The sequence below is a fragment of the Schistocerca americana genome, chromosome 2 (genome assembly GCF_021461395.2).
Source record: "Schistocerca americana isolate TAMUIC-IGC-003095 chromosome 2, iqSchAmer2.1, whole genome shotgun sequence".
In the NCBI taxonomy this organism is placed as follows: domain Eukaryota; kingdom Metazoa; phylum Arthropoda; class Insecta; order Orthoptera; family Acrididae; genus Schistocerca; species Schistocerca americana.
In genome coordinates this window covers 561,751,000-561,770,125 of record NC_060120.1, presented here as the reverse complement: position 1 = coordinate 561,770,125, position 19,126 = coordinate 561,751,000, and the positions used below count along the sequence as shown (strand labels likewise).

At 38.0% G+C, this 19,126-nt stretch overlaps 1 non-coding gene across 1 annotated transcript; it reads left to right on the top strand.

The window, feature by feature from the left end:
• Nucleotides 1-6,601: 6,601 nt before the first annotated feature.
• Nucleotides 6,602-6,673, top strand: Trnaq-cug. The gene has a single exon. It is a non-coding gene; the product is annotated as a tRNA-Gln (tRNA).
• Nucleotides 6,674-19,126: the final 12,453 nt, after the last annotated feature.

Here is a 19,126-nt window from a genome sequence, read left to right as displayed (position 1 = left end):
ATATTCTCGGCACACACAAGCAATGGGCCAATAGAAAGCGGGCATCAATCAGCCCATTTATGCACAGAACAGATCTTTAACCTTAAAACAATATCGAAATATAAGGCAACCCGAAACAATCGTCTTTCATCGACCCTAAGAAGACATATGACTCGGCTGACCGACAGTCTGTATCTGACATACTAGGACGGTAGGGGTTAGATCCGAATACAATAAGCTTCATCAATCAAACACTCACGCATTCGAAGCCCAAAGTAAGGTTTATGAGGTAAATATAAAAGCTAATTGAAATTAAAACCGGCATTCGTCAAGGAGACTGACTGTTGTCAGTTCTCCCCAATTTCATCTGAGATAAAGTCTTTAGAAAACGAGAAAAACAACTATAAAAACAAAATCACTGGGAGCATATTAAATGTCGACGAACAAAAGATTACATGTACATCTCTTTCTTAGTTTTCGATTTCAGTTTAGCGATACTACCTCATAGTGAAATCACAATACTCAGAATACAAAGCTGGCCTACAAATCTCTTCTGAAAAGGCTACGGTGTTCTGCACTATATTTAACATCCGTAAATTAAACACGTAGTATGCGAAATGAAAGGGGTCAGACACTTCAAGAGCCTCGATGGATAATAGAAACAATGGGATTAGAAAAGAAAGCACAGAGAGTTCGATTACAAACTTGCATGTCCATGCAAAGGTCACATTGCAACACCGTCATCAAGCCTGAAACTCTGCACATAAGCGAAATTTTAATTCTCAACAGAAAACTCAATCTGCAAAACAGAGAATTGTGAGGAAAATTATTAGCCCAGGAAAAAACAGAACGGGCACTTACTGAAATCCCGTAAAACAACAAAGAATTTGTCAAACCTGGTAGTAGGCATTAGAAAACGAAGATTAAAGTTTTATAGACAGGTTCAAAGACTCCCAGCACTGACGACTTCACACTAGAATATGATGTACATCGGAAAGTTAAAGTGTATACCATGTACCCAACAAGTTAAGAAACACCTTGAGATAGCCTGATAGAAGCAGTAGCAGAAGTAGACAGAAATCCAACCACGTGGACTGAAGAAAGAGAGAGAAAATGAGAACCACGTGTTTTCCGACCTCCATTTGACATCAGGGTCTTTTTAGACCCCATTAAGGATGGCTTTGGTTTGCATAAGGCAGATGTCTATCGTATTCCTTGTAGTTGTGATATGTCATATATTGGTCAGAGTACTAGGATCGTGGAGGAGCAGTAAACTAAGCATAAGCGTCACAAATGCTTACAATAGCCGAGCAAATCGGCTATTGCAGAACATATTCCTGGCGCCGGTCATCCTACGGAATATAATACCATAGAGTAAATATCTCTGGAGTGAGCATTCACATGCGCAGAACAGATTTTGTGTTGTCAACATACATTGCCGGCCCGGTCACGTGTTCTCGGGACGTCGGGCGTTTGTCCCTATAGCGCCCTGTATACTTCGAATGTCACAACTTCCCTAGTACAGACGGATTCTTTTCGTACGTGTCGTGGATTATTTATACATGTTGCGCAAACATTTTAACAGTATCAATTTGATACCGGGAATAAACAAGCTACGTAACTTTTAAGGGCAAGTGATATTGCATTCAGCTTCTTTGCTATAGATGTCACAGTTCAGATGCACTCGATTTTTGGTAGTTTTCGGTATGATACGGCACTTTATAGTATTACAGAGCCTGACGTACATTTTTGCAGTAATAGTCTTGCAAAATGACTTGACAGTACGCTAGTACTTTTGCAAGTGTCCGAAAAACACCAACTTTGCCTCACATTAGCGATTATGTCCCTGCTAATTCATCCTGTTTTTCTTCTATTTCTGCGTATTTATTTTCTCGTTTTTACGACCTAAAGCACAATTTTTCTTACTGGTGACACTTTGAAGTGTTCATTTTACGCATTTTACGTACTTGCTCCCAGTTTATTAAATAAATAGTAAACTGAGTAAGAAGGGGGGGAAAAGGCGATCGGAGAATAAATGTACTGTAAAGTAAATGCAGTTGGTCATGTAACAGTCAACTCATATAACACCATTAAGGGAAGTGGAAAAAGACACAAATGAAAGAGTTTGGGGACATGTTTACTAATTTTTTTACGCTTCTTAATCAAATGACAAAGAAAATAAATTGACAGCAAAATACACCAAAGAAGATGAATGTGTACTTCGATTAGCTACACTATTGTGTTTTTTATTTGGTTTGTGCAGAAAATGTATTTAAGCTGAATGCAAAAATTGTTAGTAGGTGCTGTGGAAAATTAAAAATAGTTGGTATAGAATCTACCTTCAGCCACACACGTCCAAATTTTTCTCTTTCTAAACATTCCTCTTCAAAGTGTTTTGAACATACTTTGGAATATTTTGTGGAGACAAAATTACTCCTCCTTATTTTCTGGAGCCACATCTTTACTCGTTGTTCATCCTTCGGCAAACTAAAATATAAATCACACATAATCATTCTCCATGTCCTAGACACACTACTTAACATGGTCTCCTAATGTAACTTTATAGTAAACAAAGAGGTTTGGACAATCATATTATATGAAGACAGTTACAGACTCCCACTCTATTGAATTTATCTGTCTCCCGTCTTTCAAATCTATATACATAATCGACAAGTCACTGATAAATGCATGGAGGATAGTATTTGCTGAAACAACTCACCATTCCCTTTCCTGTTTCACTAGCAAATTTACGAGAGGAAGCGATTGTTAGTAAGCTTTTGTACGAGCCGCAATATCTATTATATAGTCACAAAATTGAAGAAAAATAGGTCTACAGAATCAAGCCTTAATTATAATGCGTCTCGAAATTTTTAAACATAGTACCCATGAAAAGTTACTATCCCTCCTTTCACATATTTTTCTTTGCATCCGTAGCAACAACGGTAAATCACCATCGCTATTACACTATCAACAAACGGTGAAAACACAACAAAAACTCTTGATATTATAAACTTCAAACTCTGAGGAAAGCACACACGCACGGCGAATTCCCGAAAACACGTGAGAATCCTGGTTTAATGTTGACAACATGCGCAGAACGCAATGCTCACTCCAGAGATATTTACTCTATGTATAATACCACAGAGATTCTTGCATACACTTCCAGACACTGCGATATTGCTGTTCGGGATAAGTTGAGATTAGATTAGCAAGTATCCTTATAAATAGACATTGAGGTTTTGCTTAAATTTTGTCTGGAATCCTGCTCTGTCCCTTATAGAAAAACAGAGGGAAAGTGTTAATGGTACCTCACCATTGTTCGGTAATTTTCACCATCGATAACTCTAAGTGTCGTTCATCTTTGGTTGGTTGGTGGCGTTAGTGTTAACAGTATGTGTGTGTGTGTGTGTGTGTTTTATCTTTCCGGAATTGCTTTGAAAACCAAGGTATCAAATTTACTTATATAGCGCTTACATATATATAAATATATTTTTTTTTTTTTTTTTTTTTTTTTTTTTACAAACTCAGCCTTGTAATTCCAAGCACGTCACTGGAGCGTTTCGCTGATCAGAGAGTTACGCCAGGTGGTAACAAATCCTCCACCGTCAGTGGTGTGACTAGTCTTTTGGATTCTAGGGAGACTAGGCGGAGGCACTACAAACCAAATCAGAGGTAATCGGAGTCCTCTGGCCTACTCAGCATCAAACTAAAAAATTGTATTTTAACGTGAATAAGCCGTCTGATGATGAACCGACCGGTTCCAAACCGACAACGGCGCGATTTATAAATAAATAGCATTATAAAAATTGGCTTGTTGCTGTTACCTTTTCTGCAAGAATCAACCTGTATTTTGCACACAGCTACGGTCTCAAAACAGTTTTCGACAAAATAGGAAAAAAATTCATTTCTCCTATCTTATAAATGTTTTTGTACGAGAATAACAAAATTAAATTCAAGAAAATAATTCTCTCATTACTGTCTTTTGTTTCTTACAAAACTACATTCTTGGGATCAGATGTTACCAAGTTTACTATGGATTACCCTCTATGTTAAATGAAGGAACGGCAACATCGTCGACAGGTATCTCTGTTTTGGAACTGATGAACGTAGATGATCTTTCAGATGATGTATGGCATGACATACATCAGCAATGGTATTTCCTCTTTTGAATAAATTGACAATTTTCCAATTTTCTGCTTCAGAGTAAGCAGTTTTAATAGCGATTTCAGATGCATGAATATGAGACAGTGCTTACACCCCTTCATTGACAATGATGTTTCGAAACCTTCAAAATCAAACAAGTCATATGTATGCATTGGAATTACTTTGAATGGGTACATATCTTTACAGTAGTGGACATCAGTACAAAGAAAGATTTTCTACGTAAGTAATTGCACAATGCCTGTATCGAATTTAATATGAAAGCAGTAGATACATATAAGATACAAACAATCATGACGGCATTACATAGTGTCTTTCATAACACGCGCAACAAAATAAGGCGTTTGTAGTTCCTGGATGGAAATCAGTATAAAGGCACTCACTGTCGTGTTGTAATACTGCATTGTTAGTACTTTGTCCAACCTCCCTTTTCATAATTCTCTTAGACACTGATTTTGTTAATGTTTGAAGTGTTGCAGTGACATTGTCGGCCACTCTTCTTGTATTGCACGTTTCAGCTCACATTCGACCTTAAATTGCTTTCTGCTGTGATAAACACGCCTTACAAGTACTAACCAAAGGTTTTCTATTGGGTTCATATCCGAGCTATGTGTAGGCCAGGGCAAGACATCGATATCTTTATCTACTAACCAATTTTTGGCTGTAGCAGAAAAATGCACAGATACATTATCTTGTTGAATCATAAGACTTTCGTTCCCAACGTCCTCATACATCCTAAACAGTTCTGTCTGTAGCTATCAGTGTACATATTGCAGTTCAATCTAGTGTTCAGTCAAGCAATGCATAATTTACCTTTAGCACACAAGGTTGCCCAAGCCATAACACTTCCACCACCAAATCTTCTGCTCATTCTTACCTGCTGCTCTGTTCTCAGGTCATGTCAGTAATATTGAAACCCTTCTGGTCCATCTAAATTAAATTTCTTCTCGTCACTGAAAATCATTACATCCCATTCTAAAGTCCACGATGTATGTTTTTCAGCAAAGCCCAATCTAGCCAGTTCATGTTTGCGTGTTAGAGCAGGTTTCTGCGGTCTTTTCTTGGATGCATGATGTTAGTCATTTGACAAAATATGTCATGCACGTCTGGCAGTTATTGACAACTGTAGATCAGCAACAGGATGAGAAGAGTAACGGTTTGTGATCCTTGCTTTGCGCAAAAGGAACCGTTTCGATGCCTCAAATTATTTTCTACTCAGCCCTGCTTAACGAAATTGTCAATCACTATACTTGAACGGCTCGGTTTCTTGGCGGATTGACGATTCGAGAGTACCATTTCATTGCATTTCCTTGTATACACCGATTTTTGCTTTTTAATCTCATGGTAACTGTTATCCGCGTGGCATTGTCACAGTCATGGTTTATGTACACAAGACGCACTGTCACTAACGGTTTATGTTTCCTATCTGCTGTAACGGCACATACGCACACACCAACATCACCCAGCGGCGATCGCCTTTATACGGAGTTCCACCCTCTACCATCCCTGACGCGTTCATGTCTTGGTACATACTGTGCTACTGACATCAAAATGCGATACCATTTGACGTCTTTTGTCAGTGTATTGATTTCATACTATTGCATATACACTTTGCAGAAATATTCCAGCCGACAATGTTAATTTACCTTCAACTATCCATTCCTTTATACTGATTTGCACTACTGTATGTACAATATGTTTAGTGTGCCATACTTCTTCGTGCTAGGAAGACATCGAAGACAAATATCTCCTTTGAGAAACATTATTTGGAAAATTATTGCAGGATAAATCATGTAAATCATCTTTTGTAGCTACAATAAACGTTGTCGTTCGGACTTAATTTTTTTAATTGGTTTTAAAAGCGCGAAGAAGAAGAAGACGTAAGTGTAGGACGTACAAAAAACATCGAATTCACTCCAGTTTTGCTTGAAAATTTTGAGTAATTTCAATTATAGCATACTCTATCACATACAGAAGGGTACCCGCATAACAAAGGGTAAATGCGAAACAATACATTTAAAAAAAATCATTAGACATAAATAAAATTAAAACTACAGTTGCTGTTTCATTAGTTTTCATTTTAATATTAGGAGAGCCAACAGTATGAATCAACTGCGAGACCGAGGAGGGGGCGCAGGAGTTAGACTCAAGTCTTGCATTTGCGAGCACCGGGATTCATATCATCAGCCCGTCATCCGGATTCTGGCTCTCCGTGGTTTCCGTTAAGTCTAAACGGTTCAAGACGAATGCCGGGATAGTTTATTTGAAAACCACACTACAAATGCTCTTCCCGAATACGAAGTACTCCACCGTCTCTAACGACCTCTTAGTTGACGGAACATTAAACTTCACGGTATTCTTCCTTACTTGCTTGCAAACAAGTATAATGACTACAGACATAACTATCAAGCGTCGTTTAGAAATCTCTCTATAGCTAGTAAGAGAGTGTCGATTTACGTGCGGTCCCATGGTGTAATGGTTAGCACTCTGGACTCTGAATCCAGCGATCCGAGTTCAAATCTCGGTGGGACCTAACAATTTTAATTTTCCTTGTTTGTCTACAGAAACGGAAGAGTATCGACGAAACCAGGTAATCCTGCAAGTAAACATGTAATGCAGCAAAAAATGCGATGTAAATTCCAACTACGCAATTCCTACCCTATTTATGACATCTGACCACCACATCTAAAACCCGAATATCTCCGAGAAAATGGTCGTAGTTTCCATGTCACACGTGAAAAAAATCATGTCTGTAATGCGTGAACTTGTGATAAAGTGAATGTGTTCTATTTCCAATGAAAGTTTCTTGTCCATCTTGGATATGGTATTCCAATGGTTGTAGAGACTGAACAGACACAACTTACCTCCTGTGAGATGCTGGTGTTGTATATTGCTTCATAGGTAATAAGAGTATTCGTCTCTCAGGAATTTTTACAGTCTCTTGCACTCTCATTGGCAACTATGGGGCCTCCAGTCTTTCGGTTTTCGACCCGTTTCTCCAGACATGCTTTAGGATGTGCCAAGAGTCGTTCGAAGTGGGTGTGGGGTTGGGAACTCTAGAATGGTTAGAGCAGTTTCAATAAAATTTTGTGCAAGGATGATGATCCATTCATGAAAAGAAAATTAGTGTAACCATCCCTCAACACGAAGGTGAGGTGGTGTTGGGGTGCAGATACTGGTTGATAATAGTGGTAGGAATAGGTGTGGAAGGAAGGTGTGAGGTAAAAAATATTGAAAACTTTATTTATTTTGTGGTTGATAGATTGAAGGAAAGTTTGTAGAATGTTCTGGAAATTTTTAAATACAAACAGGACATACAAGCCTCTATAAGAAACTAGAAGTGCAATAAATCATTATTGCATACATTTATATTCTGAAAAATTATTCACCTCCTTACACGTAACATGCGCCCATATTTACAGACAGGCTGAATACTTGCAAGAAAGGGAAGCAGGCTTTAGTTTTCATACACAGGTGTTTTGCATTAAATTAATGTTATAGTCAATTTAAAGTATTTTAATCTTTAAATGGATGTTTACGCTTCTTAAATGATATTAATAGAATACTTTTAAATTCATGTAATATACAGGTTTGATTCGTTTTCCTCTGTAACAGAGAGGCAGATAACTGGATAGTTACTTACAGAATTAAAATATAGCTTAGATCAACGGTTTCACCAATTGTTTCACTCAAAACTTTAGTTACTTGACCACAAGAAGAAAGGTCTTACGTTTGAAAATAATGCCGAAAATTATACTAAACCAGTGATATAACTTACCTTTAGTGTCGCACATGTGTGTTCTGGCATCTTTATTTTCATCATAAGTATGAATTGTTAAAAATTGTTTTAGCCCTATTTATATATGAAATTAATAAATCAGCATTTTTCAAAGAGAAAAAAGATAAAGTCACAGTGGAATAACTGTAATAATTTCAACTGGTGATTCCAAAAAGTATTAGTCAACAATTATTATTCATGTTCTAACATTCACTGAAACTGTTCAAGTTACATTGGTTGGTATGTTACTTAATTGTTCATACAATTTATAATGTATTAGACATTTCAGTTTGGTATAACAATCAAATAAAATTCAAAGTTTACAGATGTACACATGCCAAAGAAAATGCTTGAGTTACAGTTTTGTACTTTGTATTCAATGTTCAGTGTTCTTTTCCAAAACTTGTTGTCCAGTAAGGTACAGCTAATGTTACAATATTCATTCACATCTGTTCACTAATCACTACATACACTGCACACACACACACACACACACACACACACACACACACACACATACACGTGTCTCTGCCTTCCCATTACATTCTTTATGCTTCCCCATTTCTCTGCAAAACTCAGTCCGGATTTATCCAAAATTAAGAACCTGTTAAATCAAATAGATGTAAGGAGTGTAGTATTATCCATCCAAGATATTTGACATACAATTTTTCAGGAATATGCATCATACTATGAAAGTATATATTAATATTTTTAGTAACTGTAATATTTGTCATAATTTTACTGTTGTGATACCAATACTGATATTTCATTATTCATTTTTATGCTTTAGTTTTAAAACAATAACTGTAGTTTTTTAAGTACTTGAATATGTGAAGGATGGATCAAGTAGAAGTTCTTCACATATTTAAGACATTTATTGAGGCCCATTAACTAACTAGTGCCACACCATACAAATATATTGCTGACATCACATCCATATGTTAAGAGTGGGTGCTTTCACTACCCCATTTCAACTTAAAACATGTCTCTGACCATATATGTAAGTAATTACTACATTTAAATGGAGGCTGTGACTCATTCTGTCTCAACATACTGTTTTGAGGTTTTTTTGATAAATGCAAGTTAAGTCTCATTATTTCCTGAGCATGGGTGGAGCAGTTTTATAACAATTACAGATAATTTCCTTGATATACACAAATGATGGGCATATGCATTCAAATAACATAGTTTGAATCCTTGTAACTCTTTAAATAGAGTTTTACAAAGAGTGCTATTATTGCTTTTAATTTTTTCATTATCATTTTCTATAGTTTATTAATTGTTTCCATATTTTGGGCATGTGATTATGAAAAAATTATTCCATAGGCAGACCTGAGTGTATGTAGGAATAATATGTAACTATGAAGTACTTGCTGTTCCACACTGATGACAGGTCCCTTATGGCATATTTTTTACTGATGGCATTATCTTTGCTAGTACTTTAGTGTGCTCATTCCACCTCAACTTGAAAGATCTCTATATGAGCTGTTTCATTATGTTTTATTCACATTAATTTAATTTTCGAAATTATTAGCACCTCACACTTCAAGTGCATTTAGTAAATCCTGCTGGGATAAAGAGTATGCAGCTAAGAATATCGTTATCAGCTACAGTTTCACACATTTTATGCAACTACGTCTATTCAGTAATTGGTTTACACATATATATGTGTTTCATCGATCTTCCATGCCATTGTTTATGAAGTTTAAAAGTTGTATTCCTATGTTTCTTTTCCATTTATTTCCTCTGAGTGAATGTGTAAGTGTACTGCATTTTCAAAGTTTTTTGCTATGATTGTAGTTTCCGTCTGCTACTGTCGCAGTGTAGTTAACTCTTTTGTAGACTTAGGGTGAGGCAAAGAGATTTGGCCCTCTCTGGTCGAAGAGCTATTGCGTTTAAGTTGGCGTGGTTAGGAAGTGTTTCTATGGGCACATCTACAACCTGTGAAGCGTCCGATTTTGTCAGCCAGCTAGGCATTCGTCCCTGAGATCTTAGTGATACGACTGATCATGAGAGCTCCTCTGCAGTAGGTTTAGCACTGTCTTTGGAATTTGTAAGTTAAGCCTGGATGAAGTATTAATACCTTTCTTTTACAGCCTTAGGCCTTGGTAATTGAGTGATATAGTTTATTCAACACAGAGAGTAGTAAAATTTTTGCTATTATTCGATTTTTATAGGCAGTTACTTTGTTCGGTCAACTTAGGAATGCAGAAGCATGGTTTTTGAACTACGTTTGGTTTCTGCTAGTATTCTTGTTTTCTCATTGTGAAATTGCTATGTTTGTTTTTTTTTTGCACTATTTCTTCCTTTTTCATTAGCTTCATTTCATCCTCCAATTTCTAGCTGTTTCATGTATCTGTCATTGTCTGTTCGATGCCACATGTTAGTGTGTGGTTTACAGAGCCCTCAGTTCTTCCTAGGGTACATCATATGCTGTTTACCTCTGCTTAAATGGATACAAAACTATTCATTTTCTTTATTAAAGAGAAGACATATTTTTTATACTGTTCCTAGGGGCAGTCTGGTTATCAGATTGGTAACGTGCTTAAGCTATTAGTCATCTACTTTCAGCATTCCAAACGCCCAAAAGAAACAATTATTTTGAATGTGCACTGTGTTTTACTGACAGAAGCTTACCTAGTGCCCATAATTTGATCGCTACTTTGTTGGACCAAGGAAGTCTGGTGGTTTGCAAATATTTTCAATTAACTGTTAAAATTTATTAGGTAACTCTACCAGTAGCTCAGTTAATCTACCAATTTTGCTTAATTCAAGTGATCGGTCGGCTGTTTTCCAATTTAAATTCCTTCCAACACTTTGACTTGGCGACATTGCTGAGGATAAATAAAACTTTAATCAAAACTCAGTATCAACATTGGTCTTTTAAACTAATTGAAAATATTCGTTCTGACAATTATGTTTCAGTTATATGCATGAAGGAACTATCATCTATGTTTTTGTTTGACAGTTTATTTTAAGTGTTTTAAGCTGAAATCCATATTGTTTGTTTTTATGTTTAGTTTTAATCCTTCGTTTGTTGATTAGTCGCAGATATGCTGGAGGAATTAATTTTATTTCTCTATGAGGAGTTCTAGTATTTTAATTGTGGGTACAGTATGTCTGGCATCAGCAAAGTAAATTTTTTTCGTATATCTAACACTGCATGGAATGTTCTTCATGTATGTCCCAAGATAATACCTTGTGGAATTCATACACTTCCATACTTTGTACATGTTAAATATTCATAAAAAGTTTTTGCTATTTAGACCTTTGCTTCTTCTGCCATGTGTACCCTACTTTCCATTATGACCTGGAACAGCTATTTGCTACTCCTATAGTTTTTTTAGCACACCTTTTCTAGAATTATTTTTCGTAGTTTTATTCATGTTTCCTTTCTTATGAGTAAGAGATTATAATTAATAAAGAGGCCAAGTACTTCAGACAGTAAAGTAACAGAGCGTGGAACTACAAGTTAACCAGAGATGTGACGCAAAATACGTCATAAAAGGATTAACTTGTTTGTTTTGTAAAATATAAACGTGACAAATGAATGTAAAATCATTCATTCCTTTTCCAGTTCCTACTGAGATTACTATTCTTACGGTTTGTTGCTGTTTCATGCCTCTGTTTTCAAGTTGAAAATATAATTTCGAAGCAGAGTGTTACTGAGAGTCATGTGGATTATTTAGATATCCAGAGTCATGTTTCATTTTCAAATAATTATTAAAAGTGGCCTTCAGCATTGTAATAATTGAAACCTTCGTGGTAAGAATTTTTGGAAGGCTTCACTGACAGTCAGTGAGTCAATTTGATCTGAAAAACGGGATCTGAATCTCTTCCAAATTACATTAAAGAAGTCTGATACTTTTTCTACAAGCGACTCAGTGACTACTCATTTCGTAATTTAATAGAAATGCAACAAGCCAAAGTTACTCGAACTCTGACTGGGAGCGGGCTTTCATAATTCAATGTACAAAAATAGTGTGTGAAAGCATTTATTAGTATTCAGACTTGATAATTTTTTTTTACTCGATCCAGTTTAAAGATATCCAGAGATCATATTTACATGTAATAGTTTTGCGCTTCGCACAGGAAATTGGTATAACCAAACAAAGTACCTGCAGTCTCCCAGTACGCAAATTATTTAAGAAGTAATATAGTAGTATTTTATTTCCATTTCATTTAATTATACATGACGGCCCTGGCAGGACCATTTCGTTTTACAGATATACTGTAAGTGTAAATTTTTACTATCTGTCTAATGTGTATGCAACTTCTGTTTCATAAGCAGCGATGAATGAAAAACTAGATACGATTATGGACATAAAATTTCGCTGAACTTGAAACACAAATTCAAGTTATCGACATTTTGATTTATGCAAATCCAACTACATACCACAGTATCATATCAAGGAAAGGAAAGCGAGTTTGTAACACCATTTCTTCAGAAGCTCCACGACTCCTTGTGCTTTAGTGTTTAATAGTATATTTTCTCAAACTATAATTTCATTATGAGACAGATCACGGTGCAAACACAAGATAGCCACTTCATTTATGTATCTCACAAAAACGGACCAGTAGAAGTAATTGTTGATCTGTCTTCTTTCATTTTTGTAATTTAGTATCAGTAGACAAATATTTGTGAAGTGCAGGATAAAATTTCATCGTTGACTGCAAATACAGATAGCCTATTACAAAGATTGCCAGACGAAAGAAGATATATTCACCAGCAGATACTCATAGTGAACAGCTAGGCGATGGCAAAAGTGCTACAGATATTGAGACTGAAACGATCTGACAACTTTACTTGAATCAGAAACAGAAGCAAGCCCATCTGAAAATACTATGGTAACGAATCTGTGTGGGATCCTTTCACAGAACTGTTACTGATACTGCACGATCACGATCAAAATATATTAGAGATTTTGCCAAGAAACAGAAGGATCAGGCAAAACAGAACTTAAACAATTAGAAATGAAAGAGGGTGAAGGAATAAAAGCTTTGTTTAGATCAGTTAAATAAGAAATGGGGAGAATTAGTCAAATAAGAGTTTGAATGCATGAAATTATTCTTTGAAAGTATATAGACAGCGTCTAATCAGTTTAAATAGTAATGTAAAGACCTACCACACGCGTAAGCAAATATTAATACAACAGTGAAGAAAGTACAGAGTTCAAAGTCAACTTTAGAATCCACAGTAAATAAACAACGATCCGCTGTGAGTAGTTTGTCCACACAAACACAAAACCTAACAATAGAAAGCGCAGACATAATTTTTTAAAAAAATGTGAAAAACAGGAGCAATTAAGCAATTATAATAGGCCACTTTAATACGTGGATAACAGAAAAGGATGCCCAGATTAATGAAAAGCTAAATACAGAGCCACCCAGTGTAATATACCAAGTCATTCATAGAACATGTCAGGAGGAAATTAGAATACTGAGACTTTTGAAGCAGAACACCAGATCAAGCGAGATTTTCCACAGTGGCAGGAACACATTAATAATAAAATGAAAGAGCTACAACAAGAACTAAAAGATGTTAGGAATACACCACAGCCCGATACACACTCATATCTTCACGTGACTAATACATATCACACAAGTAATTTTTACGAATCACCAGATCGTCAATATATAGATTAGAGTAACGTATCAAACAGCAACTCGCCTGGTTTTGTGGGTGCAATATCTTCTGCCTCCACGGTACTAGCAGAGGAGGGCCAAATGAGGAACAGGCAGCTTAAAACCTTTAACCCAGAGAAGAAAAGCCCACATTCAGTTGTGTTCATAAAACGATTCAGAGGTGTCTTGCCACAAACTGGGACAGAGCAACAGCAAATATCATTCGCAGCAGCATATATTAAGGGAGAGCTGCTCTTTGGTTAACAAATGCAGCTGAAAGATGTTACACATTTGCAGAGTCCGAAAAGGCCTTTTCTAGCCACACATTGCTCGACCTCTACATAACAAAAATTATGAAAAGAAATATAAAATCAAGAATCACAAGCATACACAATCAAAAACAGGGAAACTAAAGAACTGCAGAACTGCCACTTAATATCAGAGAGAAATTAATTCACGTACCTGCAACAGATTTAGAATATTTTCTGTTCATACCAGATTCCATAGACTTACTACACGAAGGTAGTGAGCAACACCACAATAACAGTAATGGGTATTCGCAGTTCACAAGTCACAACAGTGGTAGTCATAATGACGAAAGAAACCGAGATCAGTATAATGCACTCCGTCTTCAGACCACGAGTGGCCTACTGGGACCATCCGACCGCCGTGTCATCCTCAGAGGAGGATGCAGATAGGAGGGGCGTGGGGTCAGCACACCGCTCTCCCGGCCGTTATGATGGTATTCTTGACCGAAGCCGCTATTATTCGGTCGAGTAGCTCCTCAATTGGCATCACGAGGCTGAGTGCACCCCGAAAAATGGCAGCAGCGCATGGCGGCTGAATGGTCACCCATCCAAGTGCCGGCCACGCCCAACAGCGCTTAACTTCGATGATCTCACGGGAACTGGTGTAGCCACCGCGGCAAGGCCGTTGCCGAGATCATTATAATAACAACATATTATTATAATAATAACTGAAACATGCAACCAGGTCAGAACGGTAACAACTACTGATCTGACTTTAACATCAGCCATTCCGCTAATGCAAACCACAGGTGTAGAAACGGCAATAAATACCACCTCGGTTACCATACGAATTGCAATATTGGTAATGATAATGGAAAATCTTACAACAACTGATGGTAACATAACGGTGCAGGGCAGTGGCAACAAAAAAATACCGCCCCCCCCTCCCCGGTGTAGAGTGGCTATGCAACACCAGAAACACAGACAACCACATGAAATGAATGGAATGCAGAATAGGCAGCAACTAAACCACAGTATATGGGTAGTTAAGACCGTGGACGACAACTGCCCAAGTATGTCAGCACAGTCGAACCAGATGCACTGCATTCCACCCTCTGATGCTAGTCGCAGAAGAGAATGGGGGCCACACACGCACACACACACACACACACACACACACACACACACACATCTACACAGAACATTTATGAGGAAAAGAACGCTAACACGAGTATATATATGCTCATGTACAATAGTGGATAGCAGATGGAAAAAGATTTGTCCACTGAAGTTATGTAGCGTAAAGAACAGAATATTAAGTTGGTACAAGCGGCAATGCAGTGTTGTGGGGCGGTGGGTTAATAATAACAAGTAATAGGAAATATTGTTCGCCGTCTTATACGAGCTCCTGAAAATTATTTTTGTGGTCAGCCAGAGAGTGATGGAGAACACACTGACCATAGTTTCCAGTCTGCAAGTCCACATTTTTGTCTTGCTCACTGAAACAAATGTTTCTGCTCTCTATTTACTAAGCGGGATCAGGAACTATGAATATAAATGAAAATTTTGAGTTCTAATTGATAGACATAATTAATAAACTTTCGCACACACAACATAGTAATATTCCTGACAGGCGACCTCTACAGTAAGTTCCCATTAAATGGTCTTTCGCCCTGACTTATAATCAAAGTTAATTGCTCGCCACAAAAGTGGAAAATAAAGTCACCACTTGGCAAGCGGTTTTGTTTAACATTACGGGCGGCACACCGACAGTTGCTTCCGCGAAATCTAAGCGATCCAGGACTGTGTACAGTACTAGCGAGTTCACTTTCTATAATTACAAAAAACAAGCGTTTAGTAGCTGTGACGTCACCCGAGGCAGCGCGTAAGCTGGTGTTTGACTATCGCGGACCGATTGATAACTGGGTGCGAAGTGAAGTCCTTTCAGAAACCTAAACGATCCAGCACGGTGTACAGTCATCGCGAGATCACTTTCTATTATAATAAAAACATGCGTTTAGTAGCGGCCAGGTTGTGATGCCACCAGAGGCAGGGCGCAACCCGGCGTATTGACTGATGCGGACCGTATGGTAGTTGGGTGCTAAGTGAAGTCACTCACTACTGACGCAGACAAAGACGCAGCAGCTGGACGAGCTCCCTTATCTCAGCCTGGAGCAGGCTAAGCACAGTGTGCTGTTCCTGGAATACGTGATAGGGTTGAGAGTAGTGATATAACACAGTGAGGCTCCTAAGTGTTGATTTCGGGTTGTCCTGAGTCTGGTGGGAAGCGGATCACTCCCGCAATAGGTGGTGCGGTTGGTGGTCCACGTCCCTGATGAGCCTGTTGTGGGATTCACCTGTTTTATCGTAGCACCTGAGGACAGCTACCAGACGCCATGTGCTTAACAGTGTACTTCTTTCAGTTATTCACCGGCACAGAGGCAGTCCTAAAGTACTCAAAACATACCAGTGTGGGCGAGTAGGATACAATTTACATAAAACATGGAAATTTTAGAATTTTGTTCTGCTTGGGCGAATTGTGGAGCTTCATGTCGCTAGTTGATCAAAACTTATAAATAATGATGGAAGTCTTTTAGTTCAAAGCCTGGCATTTCAAAGCGTTTACCATCAGTTCAAAATGGTTCAAATGGCTCTGAGCACTATGGGACTTAACATCTGTGGTCATCAGTCCCCTAGAACTTAGAACTACTTAAACCTAACTAACCTAAGGACATCACACACATCCATGCCCGAGGCAGGATTCGAACCTGCGACTGTAGTAGTCGCGCTGTTCCGGACTGAGCGCCTAGAATCGCTAGACCACCGCGGCCGGCTTACCATCAGTGAGTAAAGTTGTAATGACAGTAAATTCAAAACATAAACATAAATTTAAGACATGCACAAATGCAAAGATAAAGGTATAACATAATTTCCTGTCTTTTATTGATAATTTAGTAAATAATTCAGTTTAAAATGTCTCGATGTGTACCCAGATATTTAATAAACTTAACAAATAGTGACATCTATTACAGAGGTGTGGAACTAGCTGTCTAAAGGATTTTTAAATTTTGGTCTTTGCAAAGTTGTCATTTTATTCCTTGTTATTTGTGTGAAACATTTTTAAAAAGCAGAAATAACATGAAAAAAGTAGATGTGTAGTATGAAATTATACATAAGTGTACACCCTTTGTTAACATTTGAAAGAGAACTACGAAGTGTAGGCCAAAGAGGTTATTTGTTGTTAAAAGAATCGAGTAGAAAGCACAGTTCACATTGAGGCGATATGGTATGTGATGTGACTCACGATACAGAACAGAAGCAACCCATATTGGTGGAGCGCACAGAGAAGTAGTTAAAACGACTTAACTGGTTCAGACTGGGACGATTGCAATACGACACCCATACGCGTCTCCCAGCGAAACATGGAGTGCTGATTGCTCCAAGCAAGTGTGTCGTACGGTACAAATTTTGACTCATCGAACGTGCTTCGAAAAAAAAGTGTAAATGAAGCAAAGCTACATACCTTAGTTGCTCAGTAAAACTCTTACTTTTTGCATAAAAAATTAAAAATAGCAGTTTTTAGATTCGTGTGTTTTCTCCACTACGCAATCTTTCTCATTAGATTCTAAGAAAACTTTTCAGTAAAAAAAAAGCTGATTCTTTCACGTTTTACAGTCTGACATGCCAGCTTGACAATTTTTGCTATTGCCAATAGTTATTGTGATGCTTCGCAAACAAGTAAACCACCAGGCATATTTTGAAAAGTTTGTAGCGGAGAATGTAGTCTCTGGTCACTTTATGTTTGGTGCCTTTTAGGTTATACTTTTGTACGTACAAAATGTAGATAACATATAGAAATTGTTTATAGTGATGGGAGGAGAGTGATATTTCTTTCCAGTCCCCAGAAGATACGTGAGACATACTGGAAGTTGCCCGCAATGAGGTCAGCAGACACGCACCACACGTGATGCTATTATTGTGTGCTATGCGAAGTGTGGAGCTGCCTTGTGTTTCTCTTTTTCAGATGCTGCCGATATAGGTCGAGGCTGGAAATGGAAAGTTTTTCTGAAATGAACACTGGAATACATCAGCCGATGACGACTGGATGTTTCTTCAGTCTTTGCTGCCTAATTTCAGGGAACTTTGTATAGGTGTAAAAGACATCTTCTTTTCCTTGTACCTTTGACCAACAGCTTCGCAGAGTCGTCATGGTTATGGTGGTCAGATTTGTCAGGGTTAATTCAAGGGGTAGCCGGATGCCCTTCCTGTCGCCACCCCGTTACGCGAATGATGATGAGGATGATGAAGTGATGAGGACAACACAAACACCCAGTACCCGAGCAGAAAAAATCGCAAACCCGGCCGGGAATCAAATCCGGGACCCCGTGATCCACAGGCAGTAACGCTAGCCACCTTTTTTTTTTTTTTTTTTTTTTTTTTAATGGTCCTTGCGTTTGGTCTGGGAATCGTTGATTCCTTTACTCAGTTTCTTTTATTACTAAGAGCCAGCGACTCTATGACCGAACACGCTGGGCTACCGTGCCGGCTGCCACTGGACCACAAGCTGCGGACGTGTAAAAGACATCTGAAAGATAAATTCCGGTTACATCTGAGCAAGCAGCTGGACAAGCCGAGGAAGACCCATGAGAATTTTTCAAGTCATCATGGGTTCCTTACATTTCTTCAAACACACTGTCTACCCCTATGCAAAGTTCACTACCCACTGCTACATCATCAATGGAGACGATTTAAATTCAAAGTCAGCAACATTTCCTCTGAGTACTCCCCACCTGAATCATATACTACTCCGAGAAATTGAACAGATATAGAAATATTATTCTAGTTTTATTAGTCTGTAGCCATTACTTATATGTGTGCACCATTGAATAAAGTACCAGACTAGGTGGTATTGCAAAAAGCAAAGTTTTCGCGGTGGCATTTTGACGTCATTCACACACTGTCACCAAATTATCTAATTGTAGCGAGTAGCGTCTCAGAAGCAGAAATAGCAGGTCGAAAATTTGTGTCCGCTTTTTTCGAGTAGCTGATACTATTTGTACCAAAAAGTGGAAACTGTCTGGACTCATTCTGTAGGGAATTTGTGTTTGTGTTGAGAGACCTCACGTGAAACCACAGCGCCACAATAACGTCGTTTTCACAAAACCTCATGGATTCAACTGAAACTGAAACAGGGACGTGATTTGTGCTGTCTTGTTGCTTTTCTTAGCGCGTGTCGCATCACATATCATTTCGCATACTGCACTGCTGCAGTGGGAACACGAGTATAGCACTTTTGAGCGTCTCGTCGGGCTGACGTTTACTGCAATATGGTGGA